This window comes from Corvus hawaiiensis, chromosome 2, assembly GCF_020740725.1.
Source record: "Corvus hawaiiensis isolate bCorHaw1 chromosome 2, bCorHaw1.pri.cur, whole genome shotgun sequence".
Lineage (NCBI taxonomy): Eukaryota > Metazoa > Chordata > Aves > Passeriformes > Corvidae > Corvus > Corvus hawaiiensis.
The window spans coordinates 94,610,503-94,635,643 of NC_063214.1; the positions used below are offsets into that span (position 1 = coordinate 94,610,503).

The following is a 25,141-nucleotide window of genomic DNA, read 5'->3' on the forward strand; positions in this document are numbered from 1 at the left end:
CCCACTCTGTGCAGTACAGGTTTATGGTCAGATCATTCTTGTGTATTAGCATATTAAGTATCAAAGAGATTATTTTAGCTATTTCATGTCAGAATTTAAATGGGAGGTGGCTGGATATTGGGAAGAGAGCCTGAGAGAATTGTCGTTGAAATTGTTGCTGTAAGGCTGAATCTGGATTTTAGCCATGGAGATGAAGAAAATGGGGCACATTAGAGCTATTAGTGAAAGATGAGGTGGTTAATAACTGTGGATGTTACTTGTAATGTAATCATTACAAGACCACTAATTTATTCTGTGAGGTAGTAACCTTTTTAATAAGGTGCTTATTATATTAGATGTTACTGATATTTACCTTCTGGTGCTCGTTTGCAAGCATCAAGTTCGAACTTTTATTTCTGACTGTTGACAGGAGCTTTTTACAGTGGAACTTTTATAGTCCTTGTGTTTGGAAGACCTTGGTTTAGAAAGCAAATGAGTGACTAAAGTTGCTATTGAAAAGTGGATAAATTTGTCTTTTTGCCTTATGTGTTTGTAATCACGTGTTCATCCAATTCCTATACTTTGCCATTCCTATTCTTTGTCATAGTCTTCTGTTCCTCTGCTTTGGGCCTCAAGGGAAATGTAGGATATGAGGAGAGTCATGAGTGGTAAGGTGGTGTGGCTTTTTACATGGGGCAGGGCTGGCATTACTCCAGTAGCAGATGCATTGAGTGAGGTACGGCAAATGGACATCATGCTAAATGTACAGAAGTGATGGGCACTGGGGATACCATGGGATAAGACTGTCTACCTCTGTGCCTCCATTTGCTTTGCTGCCTTCCAAAAAAAAGCTGTTGACTTGATTTCCCAAGTTTTCCAGTGTTGCACCAGTTTGTCTTTTGGGTGAACACTAAGTCCTGTGTGCTGCAAGGCTTTTGAAGGTGGTTGGAGATGATCTTGTACTCTTAGAGTTTAACAATTTGTTCCCCAGAATGGCTGCGCTATCAAATATATCTCTCTAGTCCTGGCTGGTAGAACATAGCAGGAGAACCAGAAAACTCCATGTGTGGTGCAAACTCTGCCTGGGGCAGATAGTCCCAAACCCTAACTGCTTTTACAATTTATTGACCTTTGAGAAGAAAGGTCCTGAACTTCTGTAACTGAAAGATTGTTTCAAGGAACACATTTTAGATAGAAGTGAAATATTTGAAGTCTGAGTTTCCATTCTGAGTTTGTGTCACTTGGCAAATCACAGTGTTTTGGGCAAAGCTTTGGACTGTGGGGGTGTGTGATGGAAATTGGCTACTCCCCTGGGGAAGTGACTGTTAATGTGACTCGTAGCAGAAAACTTCCTCTGGCTCTTCCAAAGCCAAGTGAAGATTTTTATCATGAGAAAAATAGAAAATGGGGTCACAATGCAACAGGATTGAACCCAAGGAGGGCAGAGACCAGTTTGCATCTTGTACTTCTGTGTCTGTTAGATTAACAGAATTTTATTTCAATCTAAATATTGTTAGGGAATGATGGTTTTTTGTGCATCTTCTTCCTTTGACTATTTGCACTATTACCATTAACATTCTGAGCTACTTTCAATGTGTGTTAATTAAGCTGCCAAAATAAAACCATTCTTGCTCTACAGAAGGAAGTCAGCATTGTTATGTTGAGATAAACACTTGACTCATTCTTTTCTTATGCGTTTAGATGAAATGTGGACTCTTTCCCAACTGTACTTCTCCATTTAACTAATATATACAGGGCTAGTTTTTTAGATATTGATAATGAACAGTACTGTTTTTCAGCTCACTTTTGAATACATGTTCCATATGCAGGTGTGCATTTGTGAAGGTGGAAGCAATAATTGAGGGAGGTATTGTGTTTTTCTTTAAGGTACAAACCAAAAAAACCCCAGACAAAATCAGAGGCTTGCTACAGCACTTCAGTGATAGATGGTAATGGGCAGTAGATGATTTGTGAGGTAGGACAAGGAAAGATAGTACTATTCAGAAGATCTTGTACCAAAAAAATGAGGAGACTTTTATTTTCTCATTTTTACCTCTTAATATTAAAAATGTCCTTGTGTTATTGACAGGAGAAAAACACATACTACAAAACATTCAGCTAGCAGGAAAATAGATCTGCTCTGCCTCAGGGTTTTAATGTTGCTTCATTTATTAAAGTATCTCTCTCATTTACTTGATATCTGTCCTACAATTTCAATAGAGCAGTTTTCAGTGGGAGCACAGTTAAGGTCTATAATTGGTTAGAAAAATTGATATAGCAAAGTGTGGTTGCCTGTAGTCTGTGTCTGCAGAAAGCTGAAAACCCAGGTGGGGCAGCAGCTATTCTTGCCACCACCTGGCAGAGGAGAAGGGATTGGTCACTCTCCAGTCCCGTCTGCTTTCTGCTGCCACAGGCAAATCTTCATTCAGTTGGTGAGTTGGATCAGGAAGCTCTTCTGTTGGAATAATATTTCCTCATGATTTGCTATTCTCCATTATTTATTTTTTTAATCTTGTGTGTTTTTCAGGAGGGTTGGCAACAGTTTGTCTCCCCTTGCAGCTGCTGGGGACCAAGGGGTGAGCTTCCAGGAGCAGAGGGTCAGGGAGTCTCTTGTTCTTTACCCCCTAGCAATATGTTTAGGCTTAAGTGTTTGTCAAACTGTGACTTTAGTAGTTCTGTTACTCCACCTATTAATGAGTGTGAGAGTAAATCTCACTTTGAAACATTTGTGTAAGGTATTTATAACACCTTTGTCAATACTTTTTATTCTTGCCTCACTTCATTATCGTGCATGGGATCACTGGGCGACTTGCTCCTTTGAAGTTAGTATCTTCCTAGGATGCTTTTGTAGAGTCACAACTGATTGGAATCTGTTCAGAAAAGACTTTGAACAGAAACATTTGTGCATGAGTGGCCTGGGGTTGTGTAGGAGTTTCAACACATCGTTCTTATGAGGTAGAGGCTGCAGCACAAGAAGTTGCTGAGAATTTTTTTCTTCTTTTTGAATTGGATCTTATTGGGTTTACACTACCTGAGTTTGTCAGACATCCTATAGAGTTAGAAGGGTCATTAAAAAAACAGAAAGAAGGGTTTAAATACTCTGACCTCTCTTCTGAACAGTTACTTTTGTGGCTAGAAAGACTTAACTGAACAATGGAGGCCTGGAGGGACCTCTGGACAAGCCATCCACGTCCTGTCAGGGCTGAGGCTGCACCTGGGGCCATGTTCAGTAGAATTTGAGGCTCTTCCAGGAAGAAGGCCCATTACTTTCTCAGAGGATATGTGGCTGTGCTTAACCACCCTTGTGCCTTCTTTACATCCAGCCAGAATTTCCCTGAATGTAGTTCTCTGAGCATATGACCAGCTTCACCACCTCTGTCAGAGCTCTCTCGTTGGGCCACCATCTCTTGTGCCAGAAGGCCCCAGGCCACATGTGGTAGTAATCCAGCTGAATTACACATCTGTATGTGTGTGAGTGCCTTCTGGATGGAAATACTTCCCTACCCCACAAAACTCCTGGCGGTCCTTTTGTTGCTGTACCTCTTTTCCACATGTAGAGGCATTTCCTTTTTCTTAGAAAATATAGTCAAGTTAAACCAATACAGGAGTGAAGGAAACAGTAAATAATGGTGCTTTGTAAAAGATAATCTTTCTAAAACTAGGCTGAATTTTTAATTCCATTTCTTGACTGATTTTTCTCTGTATTATGTAGGCTTAACATTGTACATGGTCTGGATTGTTCGTGATTAAAATTACCTTGTATTCATTGAGAGAAGTTAAATATGAAGATGGGGTCTGTTTTTGCAAAACGGTGGATCAAGTTCAAGCGATTCTGCCTGGTCCTCAGCATCTCACAGGAGGTTTTGGCAGCATGAAAGCTAAATTACCTAGTAGAAGTGTTCTAAGTTTAGTGCTAGAACTAAAATATATGTTTGTTGTTTCAGGTGGTGGTGGTGGTGTATATAACTTTGTTGGAGAGTCCTGCCTTTCACTGCCTGGATCCTTTTAACAGTGTGTCAAAGGTGAGTGGTTCAAGTTCAGTGGTTATTTTTGTAACTAAAGATAACAAGTGAACTGGATGTATTGCTTGGTTTTGGCTTTATGTAATAGCAGTGTAGTTGTGATTTTAATTTTTTTTTTTAACTGCTGCATGATTGATTAAATAGTAAGTCTTTTTCTGTCAGTGATCTGGGGCAAATGAGTTCTAGCTCTTGCTTTCAGAAAAAAAACCCAAGAAAAAATGATAGTCTCAGACTGTGAATGAAGCCGTAGGTATTGCTTCCACTGTTTCATGGCCCCTGTCTCCTGCTACCTACTGCTTTGACTTGGGATGTTTTCCCCTGAAGGTGCTGCCTGAAAACACAACATGATGGTGTGGGAAGTATGGAGGAGAAGCAGTCATCCATACACCATGGTGGGGCAGGCTTAGTGTTATTCTTTGGCTGGATTCTGAAAACTAAGTAATAGCTTTGAAAGTGTTGAGTACTGAAAGTATTGAGTGGAAAGAAGGTTTTTGTGTTTTCTGTGAGAGCAGAAGAGAATTGCATTCAATGTATAGAGAGCATCTTCCTAGCCTGGCTCTGAAGACCTGAAATAATCTAATGAAGCTGATGTTCCTGTAGAATTCTTTTTGTGGTAGAGTTTGGCTAACTTCTTTCTGTTAATTTGTGTACCCTGTTGTCAGTTTGTCGTAGCTGTAGTTGATCTCTGTGGCTTATTAGGAATTTATTAACAGAAACCTTTAATAAATGACACCTCATTACAACTGTACCAAAAAATAAAATCAAAATGGCAGTACACTGAATAAACATTCAGCATTGTAGTAGCTGCAGCATGAAACAGAAAACTTGGAATCTTGGCTTTATTCAGTACTTTATCAGGTGGATTTATTATTTCTTACTCAAGTTCTCTGTTTATAAAATAAAAGTAATTTTACCTTCTTCAGAGGGAGGTTATGAAGTCCAGTTATTGACATTTTGGAACATTCAAATGGAAAGCAATATATTAAGTTGTTGTGTGCCTTGATATTTGCTGTGAGTTCTGTTAAATACTTGTTCAATGAAGTGTTATGAGCCATTGAAATTAGACATATTTATTCAATAAAGTGAAGGTGAACCAGTTAGAATGAAAAATGCAATCCAGTCTTAACTATAGTGTCTCCATATGTTTTTGCAAATGATTCATTTTCCTTTAAACTGAAAAGGAAATTCTAAAGTAATACTGAGATAGGGGGCTTTTGCTCTATGTTTTCAAATTATCTGACATTTGTTTTTAAATGTACTAAAAAAAATTTATAATCCTGGCCTTTCTAACAGATCAGAGTGTAACCTTGACGACTTAGGTGTTTAAAGACTAATAGTGAGAAACCTTTTGTACTAGTTTTCTGGAGTAGAAATTGCAGTAAGTTTTCTTTAATACTTTTTCTATGACGTAATGTAGCAAAATTAAAATATTCTTGAAAGAGCTGTTAATGTGAAAACAAAGTACACAATCCTAAATGATTAATCAAGCTGTTGACTTAGTCATTGTAAAATTATTTTTCTATGATAATTTCTACTCAAAATTAAGCCTGTATTTTACTAACTATGGGTCAAATTATGTATTTATTTCAAGTGTGTAATATAAAACACATTAGAGTTTTATCTTTGGAATCTTTCTTGTTCTTTTTTATAATAGTTTTAAGTTAAATGTTCAGTGAAAATAATTTTTAAAATAGTCCACTGCTCAGTTAAAGGAAATAGGTGTCTGAGATCCTGGTTATGTACTTAGTCATCTTTATTTCTTGAGCTAGTTGCTGTGATATTTGGCTTATTGGGTAATTTTTTTTTGTTACTCTTTAATCCGATAAATGTGGAGGGTAACCAAGCAGGCCTAAAGTAGAGTTCTTTACATCAGGTGAAGGTTTTATGTATTTCAGGAAAAGGCAGTAAGTAGATAACAGCTCACTAAAAGGAGGTGAGGAAGAACTATCTGGACATGTCAGTTGGTGGGGGAGTGTAAGGAGTGTCTCTCTTTTTGTATCTTTTTTCTTTCCCTTTTTTATTGAAGATGAGTACCCAGCATATTTGCTGTGTACAATTAGACCACACTCAATTTCAGTAAGAAAATTAAATCTAACTGTATTAATATTTTATGTCTTTTTCCATCCTTCGTGTGCTTGTTTCTGATGGACTGTATTCAGCTTGGTAAATATGTGAATCTGCAAAACCTGGAGCATTCTAATGCTGTTCCCAAAAGGAAATGAATGCGTAGATGTAGGTTCACTTCACTAAAGCCTACATTTGTAATGCTTGTTGAACCAGAACATTGTAACCCTTTTGCCCTTTGAAAAGGAAATGAAATGGCAACAATGTAAATATTCAGAAATTACACTCGAAGTCCTTAAACTTCACTAAACTGCAGGCAGTCATGTATCCTTTCAGGCTTTTGTTGTGGTCATCAAGATCTGCCAGGTCTTCTTTTACGTAGCTGGGCAAACTGGCTTTTTTCAGTTGTTTGTTCTCCTCTCCCCCTCTCTCTCCCTCTCCTCTAACATCATATTTTATGTAGTGGTATTCTGTACTTTTGAGCTTGTCCCTCATTCACTTGCAGTAATTGAATCAAAACCAAGATCTCATATTGTATTTTCACAATAAAATATTTTGAAAAGTGGTTGCAATGTTGATATGTGCATTGAACATTTTGTATTTTAGATTAAAATCTCCTGGGAAATGTTCTGTAATTTTTTGAAACTTGATACATTTGTATGGAATGATTGGTTTTTTAGGTTACCCCTGTACACGGGAGGGAGATTGTTTGATGAGATCAGAAGCAAACCAGTACGAGCAAAGTTATAGATGTGTTAGTACTCAGCAGATCTGTCAAAGGCTACAGTACCACAGCGTACAACAGAAATCCTTGTCTGTAAAGATTCTCAGAACAACCATGACAGAGATGAGCTCCTCATATTGTGAGACTGGGGACCTGTACACAGCTTCTGACAGACTGATCCTCCTCCTCTGTTCAAGAGCAAAAAGCACCCTAGACATTTCAACTTGATGGAACTGTTTGTGATGCTGTAGCAGAATATTTCCTGGTATTTTTCTGCGATTCAGTATGTTTGTAGTTGTTGGCTTTTTTTGAGATTTTTTAACCCAAGGAAAATGATACCTATTCTCAGTGTTTCATATGAGTTAGTTATGAGAGCTTTGATTCTGACAGTTATGAAGAGAATGAAAGGTATGTGCTGAGTGGATGTCTGGATTCCTTTCCCTTAAAAAAATATTTCTGTAATTACGCCAATTATCTCAGGTGCCCGAAGTGATTTTAAGACTTTGAATGTAACTTCAGTGTTACTTAAATATACTTACAGACATTTAGTATAATAAATGAATTTATAGAATACTGCCTGTTATGTTATGCTAGTGTCATAATACTTCGTAACCTGTAATTGAGGACAGTGGGGAAGAACACTTTCAGCCCACTCTTCCACTTCCATAACCACAGGTACACACCCTGAATAAATTGATCTTCTCTGAATTACATTATTTTAGTACTTTCATTTTTTAGATTTTTCTTTACTGCATTTTTTCTGTTTCTCTTTGTAGTAATTGTAGTTCTTTGCTTGAAGTACAGGCATGTTTAAATTTGCTAGTAATATAAAAGTTAAGAATCGGTTGTCTAATTTTTTCGAGTTTTGATACTTTCAAGTGCAATGCATGTTTGTGAGTACCAGCAGTACCTGTTACAGGCCACAAATGGCCTTTGCATTGTGCTTTAACTGCAATCCATGTGCATGCCTCATCAGAGAACACTGTACAGCTTTCATCAATGCAGGAAAATTAACTTAAGTAAAAATACAACAATAACCACGTTTTTCCTGGTGAAAGTAGTTTTGTGGTATGATAGCCAGTATGGACTTTTTCTGTCTTGTCATCCAGCATGTCAGTTTTTCCGAGCCAAAACCACTTGGCCTGCTGAAAAGAATCCAGCATGTTGCTCATGAATATAATTAAGTTATACATACATATGCATATACATGTAGTAGTTATATATGAGTGAGCTAACTTGTGCCCAAGTATATTAGTGAACTGAGTATTAAAAAAAGTGACTAACCTTGCTGTCTTGACCAGTGTTCAGAGGAATGGCAGAACAGGGTATTGAGCCCCTGTTGCTGTAGTTTCTAAATAAATATATTCCAGTGTTACACCAGTTTCAGTTAAATGATTTAAATATGCACTGTACTTTTGATGGACAAGTGATGTGGCTTAGAATATGATCTTGAAAAAACCCTTCAAAGTAGCTTATGCAGTTAAACTACATCACAGGGAGGGTGTCCTTAGATGCTGAAAGTGGTTGTGACTTTGCGTCTTGTATATAGATCCAAATGTTGGGGAAAGTCAGCTTGAGGCTTTTGGGATGCAGGGACCAGGGGCAGTCCTTGTGCCAGCACTGTGTAGTGTGATTGGGCTGTACTGGTGTAGGGGAGTGGCAGAGACCCCACACCCTCCTGAAGGAGGAAGCAGATTAGCAGTTGAGTCCACCAAGCTACTCCAAGATTTAACTGTCCCTAAAGGAGCATCTGCTGGCAGACACATACAGGAGATCTCCTCTCCTTGGACTGCTGTGCCTCTTTTTTAGTTCAGGGCTGACTTCTTCAGCTGGTGCTTTGCAGAGTGGGCATGCATCTGGTGTTGGCATAGGTCATTTAAGAAAATCAGTTGAAGGCTTGTTCGTCCATTTGACAATAGCTGGAAGGCAAGTCTTCTGGTGTGAAGGCTTTGAGGGAGCTTTAAATGATTCGCTGTTCGTGTTAGTGTGTAGTAGAACTATAGCCTAAATAGTACATGTATGTAGTTTTGGTAGTGTTTTTAGCATATTCCATATGGCATCCTGTTGAAATGGTATGTATTGCATCAAATGTATTATGATATTAAAAAAGAGTTGGGCTTGCTGATTTACTGCCATTTACTGAGTGGGAAGACACTGTACACAGAGTTAATCTCGTTTAGTATCTGGTGAATGGTTTGGTGTCTTATCTAGATGCTGAAATTGGTGAATTTCACAGAAGAGAAAAATATTTAAAAATTAGTGTGGTGTATTTCTTGTGGAATTCTGTTTCTAATAACTTGGTTAATTAATTGTGGATTACAATTACTGTTCGCACTGTAGTAACAAAGCTCCTATTGTACTAAGCAGAAAGGACTGAGAAAATGAGCTTGTCCTGTTGTTTATTTTTTAAGCCAGTAGCAACACAAAGCATAGAATACCATGCATACAGATGCAAACCTTTTACAGTTTATTTTTCTTTCCGTGATTTTAAGTTTGAGAGCCTTATTTTGGCATCACAGGTTCCTTGCCGTCTTGTGGATTTAAACCCCGCTTTCCTTTTTACTATCTCTTCACACCCTTTTGTTTCAGGCATCGCCTGCAGCTCTCATCCCTCCTTATTTTGGAGGCTGTTGTTTGTGTCAACTGCTCTTAGTTGTTCGCTGCAATAGAGCCTCTGCGTAGCCTATCTTCTACCTGCTCCATCCTTTCTTTTATCCCCCTACCTTTCTTTTAAATGACCCTTCTCCTGCTTTTTGATTCAGCAGCTGTATGCTTAATCCTTCCAGGTACTGTTGTTGCTACCCAGACTGGTTTTTTTCCTCACTTGTTTGGGTCCTTGAATTTTTGTAGCACACCATTTCCTTGCAGCTGCTTGTTCCACCTCTTCTTACTAATATTTAAAATTTACCAGTAGCCTGATTTTTTTTTTTTTTTAATGTGCAATACCGTCATCTCAACAGACGTGTTCCTATATGCAAGTTAGAAATCTGCCTCATGCAAGCAGCTACAGCAGGTGATGTCAGTGAGATTATTTCCCTGAAGCAGCAGGTAGTTGGGGGATCCAAATTTTCCCAAGAGGTTGATTTTAAATTCTCTATCTTGCACCAAAATCCATAGCTCCTAGTGCATTCCCTGATAAGCTCAGTTGTCTCATACCATTAGTTCTCAGGTTATCACATACCAGCCCCAAAAATGCTGTTGAATGAGGGTTAGACTTCTCTTTATATTTGATCTCTGAATTTGTTTTTCGAGATTAAACAGTCAGAGTATTAGTTTTCCTTGCTTAGTTCTCCCTGAAGATTACTGAATTGTATTTTCTGCCAGCCCTGGATTTGCATGGGTTCTGGAAAGGTGTGTTCCGTTATTGCTAGAGAGAGTGCTGGTTTATGATTATGAAGATCTGGATGCGTAGTAATGTAAAGCATTTATCTCAAAACAAAAGGACATCCTTGAGTTTACTTCCGTGTTTGGACTAGAGCTACAAAACGTGTGTGTATGTATGTTTATAAAATTGGTTTTGAAACTAGCTCATAAGCAAGGCTTTGACAATTGTGCTCCGTAGAATTTGAATTTACTGTCAAAGGGCTAATGGAAGCTAGCATTCTCAGCTGCTGACTTGCACTTCAGGCACCCTTTGGATGCATGGCTGCTGTAACATACTTTCTGACTGCAGTAAATTACTGAAACTTCAGGAAGTCTTGAGCTGTGAGCTGAAAGTCTTTCTCCATGTGACTGGTCACGCATCGTTATGTGGCCAAAATGGGGGTGTCCCATTTGTGTGCTGGGCTTATGTCCATTGTGTGAAGAGCAGCTGCTGCTTTGTATTCTTCAGGAAAAAAGGTGGTGGCAGAGAGATCAGAAGCCTGCTGATTGCTGTAGCCTGCTTCCTGTCTGGTTTAGGAGAAGGGGAGAAAAATGACAGCACAAAGTAGGTCACTGGTCAGCTAAAGATTCTGGCCTGTAGGTGGTGGCTGGGCATTTTGGCATTTCCACATCCCGAATCAGTGTCCTAACGAATCCTGCAGAATTCTTGAAAATAAGAGAAACAAATGTGAGGGCAGTATTTGATGAAATAGTGCTGCTTACCTTTACAGACTATAGCTTGATTTCAGGGTGGAGTTTTTTGAACCTAAATGTATTTGTTACACTCTAGAGGAGCAGGAGCAAGGCATCAAATAACAATTCAGACCAAGACCTGTTCCTCAGAGTTTAATTTGCAAGAAGCTAAAGAACAAATAAAATAAAAATGCTTGGTATTAGTCACTTGAAACAGTCAGGAATTCTGTGGTAGAGGAAAGGAAAAGGGATCTCTCTTCCATAAGCTCTCCTTGGAGTCCAGAGAAGGAGAGGATGAGTATATCTTCCTACTTCCCTATTCTTTTTTTTCCTCTATTTTCTTTGTTTTCTATTTTATTCTCTATTACCTTGAGGTGATTTGTGAATTTTTACATGCTTGCTCCTATTTCTGTTTAGTCATGGGATTATAACTTGCTGCTCCTTTAATACACTGCTCTGCACCTCCCAGTATTTGTGTATCAGTTTTCTTCAGAAAGCCTTTCAGGCTTGATCCAGATGTGGTAACACTGTTGTCTTGTTTGAGTGAGGTCTGAGTTAGATAATAAAGAAATTGTCTACTTCTGTTGTAACATTACTTTTAACAGGGTTGCGGTGTGTCGCTCTTGGATGTTGACTACAAGTAATGCTTAGTACTTGACAGCATCTTGTAGTATTTACTATTAGTATTTTTTATGGCTCCCAGCTGAACTGGTGTATGAGAGCAATGGCATAATAACTTTTATTGAAAATCAGTAGCAATATAAATTTTTAAATTTGTATTAATCTAGAAGGAACACAAACTCTGTAGTTGAAGTTCCACATTTCAGACCTGTGGTTTTGAACCTGTTTTTTCCTTTATTTAATCTTTGTTCTTGTACAGATGCTAATCCTCACAATCTCTCTCCATGTTTGGAAGTTATTTGGCTGCTATTATTTCCCTTTAATTTTTTTTAATGCATTTTATTGTTATCTGGCAGGAGTAAGAAAGAAAATATGTCTGTGAGCACGTGAGGATAGAATGTCTCATCAGTGCAAGAGTACGTAACATTTCTGGATGAAAGGGAATGTGGCGTAGCAGCCAAAACCAAATATCTAATTTTGAACCAAGTTACTGCAGGGAGGTTTGATTCAGGAAAAGTAAGCTTTGGAGAAATTTGACAGAAGATAAAAATAATAGGATATGTAAAGGTGTTTGGAAGTACTCTATTTTGTTCAAGCACTGAAAGTGAGAGTAGGAATAAAGGAGGATGAGAGTCTGGCATTATGAGGCAATGTTGGTTTCTCGTGAATGTGTATTTTGCTCTTAGAAATGTAGACAGTTCTATTTGCTTAATTTTGGTTTTAGGTAACTGTTTCTATGGAAAAAGTCAGGTATTCCTGCAGTAAAAGTTTACTTTCAGATGCTTATCCTTTTGAGAGGCAGATCTAGTGCAGTGGAAAGTTGTGCTGGTTTAATAGCAGTGGAACAACTTTTTAGATTGTCTGTGTAAGCCATCTTAGAGCAGCTGGCACCTGAAGTGCAACGTAAGAATTCAGAATAAGTAGCATCTTCCTAATGTGCTTACAGAATCATGTGTTCTTTGGAGCACTCCTGGCAGAATGGTTTTAGAAAATCCCCTTTCATCCTCTTCCCTCTTCTATGAATGGTGTTTCTCTATTGGCTTTGTGTCCCTCTCCATTGACTGAGGAATTACCAATAGCTAGCTGCTGTAATTGTGTAGCAGAACACTCACCTGTACAATTTTTTGGAAGAGGTCCTCATTTAAACTGGAAGATACGTAAGAAATAATTTGATTGAAATAAATGAACACTGCCAAAAATCCAGACCAAAAATGCAGTCTTGGTTTTAAATTTAAAGCATTCTTTAAGAGTTACAGGGCAAGTAATTTTGAAACCTGTTTTGTTCGGGAAAGTGTGAGGGATAGTGTTTCCTCTGTACTTGTGTTTTGGGAGCAGTAGGAGAGGATTCCTCTATTAACTCTGAAGTGCTGTTAGATAGAAGAAGAAATAATTTCAAGGGGAGACTGGGATTACTATTTCTTGCCTAGCCTTATACTTTCTTGGTTAGCACAGCAGTCAGTATGACTGACAAAAGGCTTGTGAAGCTGCAGCGTTCACTTGCATCTCGTACAAGATCCAAGAGTGTTTCTTTATTTAAATTGTGCTTTCTCTGGATATGTGTCCTATCAGGAAATTAAAAGCATAGCTTTCTGAGTAACTATCTCATGTTCCAGTCTGTTTCAGGAAGGTGTACAGATTTACACAGGAATAAATTTAATACTGTTAGCTGTTTCTTAATGAAATCTAACAGTGCATCTTTCAAGCTGCCTGTTTGATTACATACATAAGTACAGAATCAAGAATGGTATCTTACATCTGGTGATTATTTTTACTTGTACTATTCAAAGACCCTGCTTCTAGAAAGTAGCTTTGTGCCTGAGAAACTCTCCTAGATATGAGAAATAGGTGTTCATTAACCCCAGTTCAGGTAGAAAACTTTGGAACTTTGCCTTGAGATTTAAATTGAGATGTATCTTTTTCTTTTTTTCTTCCCCACTGCTACACGCACCTTTTCATATTGGATAAATATTTTGGCCCAGGTGAGTTGGTAAGAAAATCCAGAAATCTAAGAATTTATTCAGTATTTAAAATGACATTAAACTGGAAAGCTCACAGGAGTATAGTCCAAACAGGACCTTTAAACTACTTAGTACTCTGTGAACTAAAAGCTTAAATTTATTTTAACAATTAAAATTGTTTTCTCATTTTCCTACTGTTATGAGGTAGATTGATTGGGGTTTTTTTTTTGAAAAGCAAATGATAAATTGCTTAAGACTATAGAGTGAATGTTGTCTAGAAACGGACAATGTATATTTTTTTTTCCCCCCTTAAAAACTTTAGAAATAAATGGGGTTTTGAACTGAACAAACAGCTCTTCCTCTTTCTAGTTAAAAAGTGAATATGTGATTTTTCCATTGGGGAACAGAAGGTCAGCAGTCAGTTTTATTTTCAGCATTTTATAGACAGTTTAAAGTGAAATCCCTTGAAAAGTAGGTAGCGGTGTTTCAAGGGATTAGCAGTGAAACGTAGCAATCCACAGTGATTCTGAGCTTTGTCCTTCTGTGCGAGATCAAGGTTAAACTTCTTATGTCTGAGGACTGTTCTTTGTTTATACAATACATAAATTTACTAATACTTCCAGTGAAGTATAGCTCCTGCAGACCATTGAATGTTTGAGTTATGGGAAAAGAAGAAGCAGTGGAAGGAAATCTTTCAAACACTTTATTATTTGGAATCTTGAAAGAAATTCAAGGATGTCTCCTTTATAAAATCTCATGGTGTTCACAGTGTCCTGAGTGGCTGACTGTTTTAATTTTGAGGAGAGAAGGAAGGTTTATTGATAGTAAGGATGAAAGTCCATGAACGGGGGTACACTCAATTTGTTCTTCTGTAGAGCATGTTTCACCGGTCTGTCATAAAGCTAATATTACCTAAATGTCCTCTCAGCAGAGCATCTGGATTTTTTTTTTGACCTTGTGTGCTTGGCTCCCTCCTACCCTGTTTTTGTAAAGGGCTGTGGAGAGGTTGTTAGGTGTGAAATTATTTGTAATTTTGTCTTATGTAGACACCTATGGTATGTTTTATTCTTCCCAGACTTTCCCTCTCTTTTATCTTGTTTGTTTTTGGTTTCATGTGTTTCTGAATAGAGAGGTAAACTTAATGCTGTCTGCCGGGAGGAATGAAGAGAGAGTTAGCCAGAGCAAGAGCAACAAACATTAAGCTTATCTGTGTCTCTGTAGAAACACCCATAAACCAACGCAGAGATGTGGTCATTAATCCTTGCTGCTGTTTTAGAGGTGAGATGAGGTCTCTTTTCCAAAAATTTTCTTTAGGGAAGCAGAGTTTATTAACTGCATCATTTTTCTGGAACTGCTTTTAAAAGCATTCAGGAAAAGGTGAGCCAATGCTCTTTTCTGGCCCTCTTGCTGTATCTAAATGTGAGGCAGTTTGAGATTCTGTTGTGTTTACTCTGCAGTCAAGAAACATGGGCCAAAAAAGTTGCCACCTTGCTGTTTGTCTCATGTTGTTTGCAGCCAAAAGGTCTAAACTCTGCACATTCTGGGGTTTTCCACTGCTGTCTAGAATGTACCATTGCTCTTGATTGCCTTCAAAATAAAGCAAGAAGACTTTTTGCACTAATAGTGGAAAAAGTCACCGGAGGCTGGGTCATTCACAGTAGCTGCATCTGCATTAGGCTGCTGATGGAGACAGAAAAAAAACTTGCAGCTGCTGCCTATACTTGCCTGAGCCCTGCCTGCTGCTGGGGGTTGCAGCAGCAGGTGCAGGAAAGGGAGGTTGAGGGCAGATGGCACAAGCACGTAGAGGCTAAAGGCTGGAGAAGGGGCTTGCTAGGAAGAGAGATATTAGCCAACTGTCTGCCATTGGAGTTGCTTTATTTTCAGACATCATTATTTTTTCTCATCTTTCAACAAATTAAAATCAGCAAAGATGACAGTTCACATTCCTTGTGTTTTCTGATAAGTATATGATGAAAAGGCATGAAAAGATGTATAGTCTTCAAGATACGGGGAAATACCTTCTTCCAAAAATACTGTCTTGGTGAGATGAAACAGTAAAAATCATCTAACTACCAAAATCCGCTCTCTTAGTGTTGTTTCCTGGGGTTTTTTTTGCTTGGTCTCTAGAAGGTTGCGAGTACTGTCTGTTAATCTTTGTCCTGTTTTCTGAATGACATGTGGATACACATTTCTTAAAAACAACGCGCACCCCAAACAAACTGAAATATGCTTGTTTGTTTATTTTAATCCCTTAAGGTTGTCATCCCATATTTATGGAAGTATTTGAGTTAGGTTTTTCTTACAAGCCCACTGCCTTGTCTGATGGTGACCGTACTAAGCTTAGTTAAAGACCTGTTGAAGTGTTCTCTCTGTAATTTCTATTACTATCACTATCTATCTTTTAAGCATAGGTGAGTTATAAGGCTTGTAGTTAGTACTGTGAAACTGTAACATGAGCTGCTATAATACCACCTTGTTCCTGTAAAATACCAGCTTTTTGTCCTTTGAAATAGAACTTTACATTTAAATTATCTGTCAGAAGCTAAAAACAAACACTGCCTGCTTTATAACAGGCATACTGTTCCAAAAGAGGCTATAGAAATATCCTTTTCAAGTAAAACATCAAAAGAGTTTTAAAAACTTAGCTTCCTGAAGCAGCAGAGCACTTATCATGTAAATAGAAAAGATAGTACTTAGTATTATGTGTTTTAAAGTCTGCCACATTGATTAGCATTTGTATCTTGAACTGCACCAGATGAGGAAATTTTGTGGTATAGCAGTATTACTAATGAAAATCTTAAAAAATGCGGAATTGGGAGGGTTAGCTTGTATGAAATTCACAACACGAAACAAGAGTTAATAGCACATAAAATTAGAGTAGTGTTGCATGGTTAGTAGAAGGCCAGAACTCAGATTTGTGTTCTTCTGATGTTGCAGCAGCCTACCTTAGCCTGGAGGGCTTTCTCTTTGTACCACCAGAGAGTTAGCAGGCTAAAGTATCTGCTACTTTTCATAGAATCATAAAATATTTAGGGTTGGAAGGGACTTCTAAAGGTCATCTAGTCCAACCCCTCCTGCAGTGAGGAGGGACATCCTCAAGTAGATCAGGTTGCTGAGAGTCCTATCTAATCTGACCTTGAATATTTCTGGGGATGGAGCATCTTCCACATCTCTGGACAACCTGTTCCAGTGTTTCACCACTCTCATTTAAAAAAAAAAAAAACTTTCATCTAGTCTAAACCTACTGTCTTTTTTGTTTAAAACCATTACCCCTTGTCCTATCCCAATAGGCCCTGCTAAAAAGCCTGTCCCCATCTTTCTTATGTATTGGAAGGTTCTGTAAGGTTGTTTCTTCTCCAGGCTGAACAACCCCAACTCTCTGAGCCTGTCTGTATAGAAGACGTGCTCCAGCCCACTGAACATCTTGGTGGTTCTCCTTTGGACCTGCTGCAACAGGCCCATCCATGTGTTTTCTGTGCTGAGGGCCCCAGATCTGGATGCAGTATTCTGGATGGGGTCTCACCAGAGCAGAGTAAAGGGGCAGAATCACCTTCTCTGACCTACTGGCCACACTGCTTTTGATGCAGCCCAGGATGCAGTTGGCTTTCTGGGCTGCAAGTGGACATTACTGGGTCATGTCCTGACTTTCATCTACCAATGCTCCACAGTCCTTCTCCACAGGGTTGCTCTCAATCCCTGCATCCCCCAGCCTGTGCTGATACCAGGGGTTGCCCTGACCCAGGCACAGTTCTTTGTACTTGGCCTTGTTGAACCTCCTGAGGTGCCCATGGGCCCAGTTCTTGAGCTTGTCCATGTCCCTCTGGATGGCATCCCATCCTTCAGTTTTGTCAACTGTAGTTTGGTGTTACACATAGACTTGCTGAGGATGCTCTCGATTCCCACATCTGCGTCACTGATGAAGACATTGAACAGTGCTGGTCCCAGTATGGACTCTGCTTGTCACTGATATCCATCCAGACATTGAGCCATTGATCAATATCCAAATATCCTCTGGATGTGACCATCTAGCCAATTCCTCATCCACTGAGTAATCTATGCATCAAATCCATATCTCTCTAAAGTAGAGAGAAGGATGTTGTGGTGGACTGCGTCAAAGGTCTTACTGGAGTCCAGACAGACAACATCTGTAGCCTTATCCACAGTTGTAGTCACTCCATAGAAGTGACTACATAGAAGTCACTCATAGAAGGCCACTAAGTTGCTCAGGCATTTGGTGAAGCCACTTTCTCACATAACTATTAGCAATTTTATTCCTATTTGATATTTTCCAAAGTCTTAGTGTTGTGTTTCTTCTTTCAACTTCTGACATTATATGCCTCAAATGATGAAGCTGTATTAGTCTGAATAATGGGCACCTGTGACTGTGAGGTGACTCTGGCTTTCAAGAAAGGAGGAAAAAATGTGAGCTGGAAAATTGCCCTCATTGTGCTTGGCAGCCTCTACTTTTGAGGGCATCCCCACTGGTCTTGCACGACAGACACTTGTGCTACACCTTCCTGCTGAAGTGGGGCTTGGAGAGCTGGAGAAACCTACAACCATCAGATATTGACATCACTAAGAATCTGGACTGCAAGTAAAACATAAGTGGGTCTTGCTGAGGAGATGTAGCCTTTTTGATTATAACTATTCCTTTTCCTTAAATGTTGAGTTTACATTTTAAGAGATCATTTGAAGCAGTTCCTGCTTGCTTATTTCAACTGAGCAGACTCATTTGTGTGATAGACTTCATGAAAACTTTGGATGGGAAATTTTTTACAAACATCCTTTTATGCATTCTTACATAAACACACAAAGATTTCATTTTTGTTGAATGGTAAAATGCTGTACTGACTCCTTAGCAGGAAGGATGTATTTCTGGGTGTTTTAACATGTATTCTCCTTTATTTCTTTGTGTGTCTTTGAAAAAGACTTCTAAGCCACGTACAAGTCAAAAACACATGCTTAAGTTCTGTGCTCTATTGGAACTATGCAGAAATTCGTTACCACTAAACTAGTCTTGAGGTTTCCTGTTTGCTGTTGTTCTGCAATGTGAGATACAAGGTGCTGGCACGTAGCTGCAGCTGTATTAGAGATTGGGATATCAGATATGTTGTGGGGCGGAGAAAGGCCAACCTTGCCTAGCAGCTGTCAAAGGCATTTGACTGCAGAAACAAACCCCAGCCCTCACCGCTGTGCCCATGAACAGTGGCAGGCCACACCAAGGGGACAGGGTCTGTAGATAGCAAGGTCAAGTTAGTTGGTACAGCTCTAAATTACTGGTTAATTGAGAGTGATCCTTCCCTTTTATTTTGAGATATAGCGCCTGGTATTATAGCAGCTCACGTTACAGTTTCACAGTACTAACTACAAGCCTTATAACTTACCTATGCTTAGAAGATAGATAGTGATAGTAATAGAAATTACAGAGAGAACACTTCAACAGGTCTTTAACTAAGCTTAGTACGGTCACCATCAGACAAGGCAGTGGGCTTGTAAGAAAAACCTAACTCAAATACTTCCATAAATATGGGATGACAACCTTAAGGGACTAAAATAAACAAACAAACATATTTCAGTTTGTTTGGGGTGTGTGTTGTTTTTAAGAGCTCCTAAAAGTCCCATCCTTTCGGTGCCTGTAGAAGGGGACCGTGGCAGGGCTGTCCTTCCTGGGTGCACAGGCTGTAGCGCCTCTGGTGCCATTAACTGTTGCACTGGCCTGGATTGCTCTCACCCTTTCATCTATAACTATGCTTTTCTGGTTGTATTTTAATTTTTTTTCCCCCGTAAGTGACTTGAAAGGAAACTAAGTGCTTTTTGTGCTTAAGAACAAATGTCCTGCTGCTGCCAGAAAACAGGACATCCAGCAACAGGAGTGCCATCTCGGCCTCACGGCACCTGCTGAGCATGCCTTTGAGTCACTCCTGCATTGTCCTGTCATTGGGGCTGTCCCCTCACTAATTGGTACATCTGTTCAGCTTCGGCAGATGGGTAGACCTAAACCAGGATCTCAAAAGAAGTGGAAAAAAAGATTTAGTGGATAGTTAAAACTGTGATAGCTTTGTGGATGTTTCTGATATCTTGGGGTGCATTTGAACATTGTTTAAATTTTTCTTACTACTTTTATATTCTAGTTAATGACACAGAAGAAAATGGTTGTCTCTGTAATATAATCCCACAGTGTAGAAATAAGTATTAAGCTTTTTTCCTGCATCAGGTACAGTCCACTTAATATTCTATCTAATTCTCTACTTATTCTTTTACTAATACTTAAATTACTCCAATGCAGTTTTAATACCTTTTTAATAGTTCTTGATGAGCTGAATTTTATTTCTTTCAATACTTTCAGTTTTCCTTTCTGGACTTCAGCTTGTTGCTATCAGTTTTTCCTTTTCAAGGAAAGGACCAGGGAGAGGGGACACAAGAAACCTCTAGAGCTTTTTATCTCACTTTTTTAACAGGTTCTTTTTTTAACCAATTCTTCTTTTGTAGATGCTGAATTGTGAGAGTAGGTTGGAAATGTAATTCTAAACATTCCTCCTTTGCAGTGGATTAATTTATTTACATCTTTGTTCATATTCATTTTTTACAGCTTCCACTCATCTTTGCTTTCACCTTTGGAAAACTGACCCCTAAAGTACAGACAGCAGCATCTATTGATTGTGACTGTGTCTCCAGTTTGCACATCAAAGTAAATTAGATAATAATTACTTGCACTTACTCAGCTATCACTTTCAGTTCTATAATCAATGCATCCTAATGAGACCTAATAGTGAAATCCCCCAAATTAATTGTCACGCTTGTGCTAAAACAGTCAACTATTTTAGACTGCCTGGGCATGGGGGGGGCTTTTTTGCTCAGGTATCGGTTTGACACCTCAGAACTACATAGCTGGGTGATGAATGCTTGTTCACTACAGCTGTTTAGTTAACTTCCTTTAAAAGAGAGTACAGTAGTCTTAGAGTAGTTTTTGATGCAGTGACCTCTTTCTGAAGAAATGTGTCTCTTGGGGTGGATTGACACATATTATATGAAGTACTAAAGTGTTAAACTGCAAAAGCAGTTAGACAAAGTGGCCTTTATGTGATCCATCTTTTTTTGTCCAAGCACCAGCAAATAGCCCAAGTAACAAAGCATGGAAAGGGTTTTACTGGTTATAACAAAGGACTGTGATTAGCTGTAATTTGGGTCAGTTTGTTTATTCTTTTAAACCTCTGCATTCTGAGATTTTGAGAATCATTAGAAATAGGTCTTCCTTGGTTTAGGTTAACTTTGGCCTTTGAATGAACGAGATGATATTTTTCTGTTTCTTCAAACATGTTCCACTGGAAATAGCTAAAAGTATGTCCAAAAAGGTGTATTCTTTTTCACAAGTGTTTATTTGAATTCACATTACTGGTTCTTTTAAATGCCTTCTGAGTACTGTCTTTGCGTTGGTGTTTACTGATTCTCAAGAACTGAATGAAAAAATTTCAAATGTAAAGATGTGTTTTTTTGAAACTTTTCTATATATCAAAACTATTCATCTAGGCTGATACAAGAAAACTAACCACACACCCACACATGCAACAAAGAAAAAAACTGTAGGTGAAAACAAAACTTCAAAATTTCCTGAAACTGTAGGCAAGCTAACCAGAGATTGCATCATCATAAACAAGAACGCTTCAGACCTAGAGCATACTTCAGATGAAGTGATCTAATAGAAGTTATTAATTGCAGAATACAGTAAGCACATCCAGGTACTATGAAACAAGTCTTGATGAACACAGGCTTTTTAAAATTTATTTTCTGCAACTATATTGCCTTAGAGGACCAAATACTGCCTGTTTCCTGTAGCTTATGAAACATTAACCAGGTGGGCACCAGATAGCTGGCCTGTCAGTAACAAATGCTGCGCAGTTCAAAACCCATTTTGATTTTTCAGGGTTTGGGGACAGGAGGAGAGGTTGTTCAGCCTTCAAATCTTAGAGAAAACCATGATATGTCATTAGTTTGTTTTCCATTCTTCCCATGTAATTAACTAAATATCATATAGTAATTATACCTTATTTAATATTGTATAGCAATTAGGTGTTTTGTGTACATCAGTGTCATGTAAAAGCCTCTGTATGAATTCTGTCCCTTTCTTTCAGTGTGTCTTAGGAAGACATCCAATTCCAGAACAGTCTATTATATCAATTGGCACTGCCTATTATTAGAATTTTTGCTTGTTCCCTTGGTGAGGGATTAAATTTCAAGAATTACTGTCAGTAATTTTTCAGTCGTGTTCCTTTTTGCAAAACAAATTATAAGGAGAGCAACTGCTTCCTTTCTCACTGCATCTTTAAAGCTCAAACATAGCTTCTGTTTGCACTGTCCTAACTAACCCTGACATACCTGTGAGCCTTCTTGTTGAGGGCAAGAAAAAAATGTGGCTTTTCTACCCACTGGACCAGGACATGAAATTAGTCATAGTGTTAACTTGTGTGTCTATAGGAGAAGGTTCCATTTCAGGTGGAATGCTGATAAGGGTCTTTTCCTATTTGTCATTGTGGGAGAAATATATTAGTCCTATATGGGGAGGGGGAGGGAGTGAGGTTTGAAATCCCAGCCTGGTAAAAAGAGACTGAGATCTGTGTAACAATTCTATGTATTTTGATATTTAAAATGACACCAAGTAAATCTTTCACATAAAGAATCACTAGTAGATTTACAAGCTTGTTGGAGCAATTCTCTTACATTCCTCTATGTTTAAGTTTCCATAATCTCAAATATTACTTGCATGGTTCAGTTTTAAGCATGGCTTCAAAACGGCATAGGTGTTCATTTGTCTGTTTGGTTTTTTTTTCCTGTCATTGCTAAGTTGTTGGGTTGTTGATAGTTTATTGAACATAACCTTTTCTTTCCTGGGCTTTCTTCTCATAAAGTTGTACAGAAGATACAGTACTAGATATTCCACCAATGTCTGCCTTTATTCTGCCATATGGTTAGTTAATGTTCCTCACCTGTCTGAGCAGACTTTCAGTACAGCCTTAACTGACTTGACTTTGGCTGAGTTTTTGTTCATTGCCTTCTTGGCTGGGCAATTTTTCAGTTTTTGCCCTTTCTCCTAAGGGCAATTTCGGGTAGAAAAATGTTCGTGTGTGCTTCTTCAGTAGGGCAGCTTCCATTGAAGACAGGACTCCTTTCCTAACAAAACCTAAACTGGAGGGAAGAAACAAAGTGGTTGAAAATACGTGAGCTCAGTCTAAACTATATTAGTTTTAACATTTCAGCAAATACAATGTTGGTAAAATAAATTAGTTTTTTAGGACTGATAGCAGTGAAGGAATTGCTGGATTAAAAGGAGTTGGAGTTGTGTATTGGTCACGTAGGTGATACAAGAATTACCTTTTGAAGGTCTGGGTTGTGGAATTCTGTTTGCTCTCATTTAATGTGGTGGTTTTGGTTTTTAAGGTTGGAAGTTGGATTGCCATAAAAGTAAAGCAAATACTCCTTGATACAGTAAGGTAAAAACCAGGGTCATGTGAAACAATATTGTATGGAGGTAAGATTTGCATTTCATGCACTTACAGTTCCTTGCAGAAGTATTTCAAAGCTTTTCACTGGTGCTTTTTAAAGTGTGGAATGTTGTTCTGTCAGGTAGGAGAAGACAACTCAGTATTTCAGTGCTAGGACTTCTGAGCTTTTTGAGAAGGAACTTTCAAGGAAGTTGTGCACTCTTAGCAGTAATGGATTTTCATTTTCTTGATGTGAAGGAATCTCATGTTGCCATTAAAATCTTTGGGAACTGTGGTATGTTTTGTTTTGCAGTCTGTAAGCAGTACACTAAAGAAATTTCATGCTTTCAGTCCATATCAAGTTTTTATGGTACTCTCAGATGCTTTGGGAGGCTGTGTCATTGGGTTTTCCTTTCATTTTCCCCCAGATCTAGTTATGTTGTCGGCTTATAATCTTTTATTTAGCACATGGCTATGTTGTGGAAGCATTTCAAAACTATTACTTCTACAGCCCCCCTTCTGGGATACAAATGTGTCCTAATTCACATACTAGGAAATCTTAGCTCTGCAGATGTCACAGGAAGAGCCATATTGTCCTTGATGGAGCCAGTCTAATGATGTAATCATAAGAAAATAATTTTAAGAACTTTAATGTATTTCCCCACATTAAAAACAAACAAACAAAATTAAACAAAACAAGCAAACAACCCCAAAACACAATATAAAATTCACCCCCCCCCAAAAAAAAAGAACAAACCTAAAACTAAAAAAATAAAAACCCAACACAACTAAATTCTACACACCTGTGTACAGCTTTAAATGGACAAATGTTGAGCTGCAATTACATTATGCATTTTGACTCTAAATTGTGCCCCACTGGGGAAGGAAAGCTTCTGCCACTAAACATTTAGTAAAACCTGGACTGCTTTACTGAAAGGGGTTGTGTGAGCATGGTACTCCAGAAACTTGGCTTCTCTATACCTGAATATTTCTGCCAAAATTGCAAGGGGTGGTCTGCTTGTGAAATGACATCATTTCTCAGGCATAGTGACAGTTTTACACGTCTACACTAATGGGAATTTAAGAAATCAAGTAGGTTTGAGCACCCTGTCCGGGTGAGTTTCAGAGGATAACAGTTGATGTTGTTGGCCCTGGTAAATATTCTCTTCCTGTGCTTCTGTCCTCGCCCAACACCGTGGGTAAAGACTTGATGACTTTTACAATAGGGATCAATTCAAATTCTTTTTTTTCTTCAGAGGTATGGGAAGAGTTTAATAGTTTTCCACCAGTCACTCCTCAAATATTATTCCTAATGTGGGCTTTTTTTATTATTAATATCCTGTAATATTTGTCATTTTAACTGGCCTGTATTGTGAAAATAACCTTTTTTAGAAGGGGAGCCTATGTAGTGGCCACGTCAGCCAACTGCATTGATGATGTCCTATTTCTTCATATTCTCCATGTCCCCAGGAATAGTAAGAATTGACCATTTTACAATTGCTGAGATAAAATAAACCAACCTAATTTGGAGAGATAGATTATATTGACAACACCAGCCTCCAGAACATGTTTGATTGCAGTCCCCTGTGGCTACATCAGCTTATCGACCTGTAGGCTCTCTGTCCATTTTATGTCAGTCAGAAAGCAGGGCAGTTTATTGGAGACTGAGGTCCAAAGCTCAGGCTCTTCTCTGTCATTGTCAGATGGGATTATTATTTTAGGGGGAAAAAATGGTTGAATGGTTACTGACTTATTTCTTGTAAAACTATCAGTTCCACTGCATAAGTCACAGCCTGTTTGAATTGTAAGGATTGTGCTTTTCAGTTTTCAAAGCATCATAGCTCCTTTTTAAGTTCGTCTTGGGGACCTCAACCATGCAAATGCACATTTGAATAATGTTCTAATTGTTGTATGTTCTTTCTGGTTTTTGAGTGGAAAATGAGAGCTTAAACCTGTTCAACTCAGCTTCAGGTTTTCAAAAATCATGTCCTTCCTTGGCCATGAGGGGTGATACTCATTTAATATTTAATACTGCTGGTCCTTGCTTAGCAACCATAGCTCCAGCCTATATGCTGTTCTCCTGGAAACAAAATTCAAGATAAGAGGAGGCTATTAATTTATAATAGGGTCCACTATTGTGTTTCATGATTATAGATTAAATAAGGAAAGCACTTATTTTTCCTGGAGTAGGTAAGCTGGGTTGTCTGGCATGCAGTTTTCACAGTTTGTACTGTAGCTAAA

At 38.4% G+C, this 25,141-nt stretch overlaps 1 protein-coding gene across 2 annotated transcripts in view; it reads left to right on the forward strand.

Annotated features, from left to right (window-relative positions):
• Positions 1 to 25,141, forward strand: part of NCK2 (NCK adaptor protein 2) — an 86,444-nt gene that overhangs the window by 28,242 nt on the left and 33,061 nt on the right. For both annotated transcript variants that reach the window (XM_048326629.1, XM_048326640.1), the window contains one exon: positions 3,924 to 4,001. The gene's annotated coding sequence lies outside the window, so the exon portion shown is untranslated. The remainder of the gene's footprint in view (positions 1 to 3,923; positions 4,002 to 25,141) is intronic.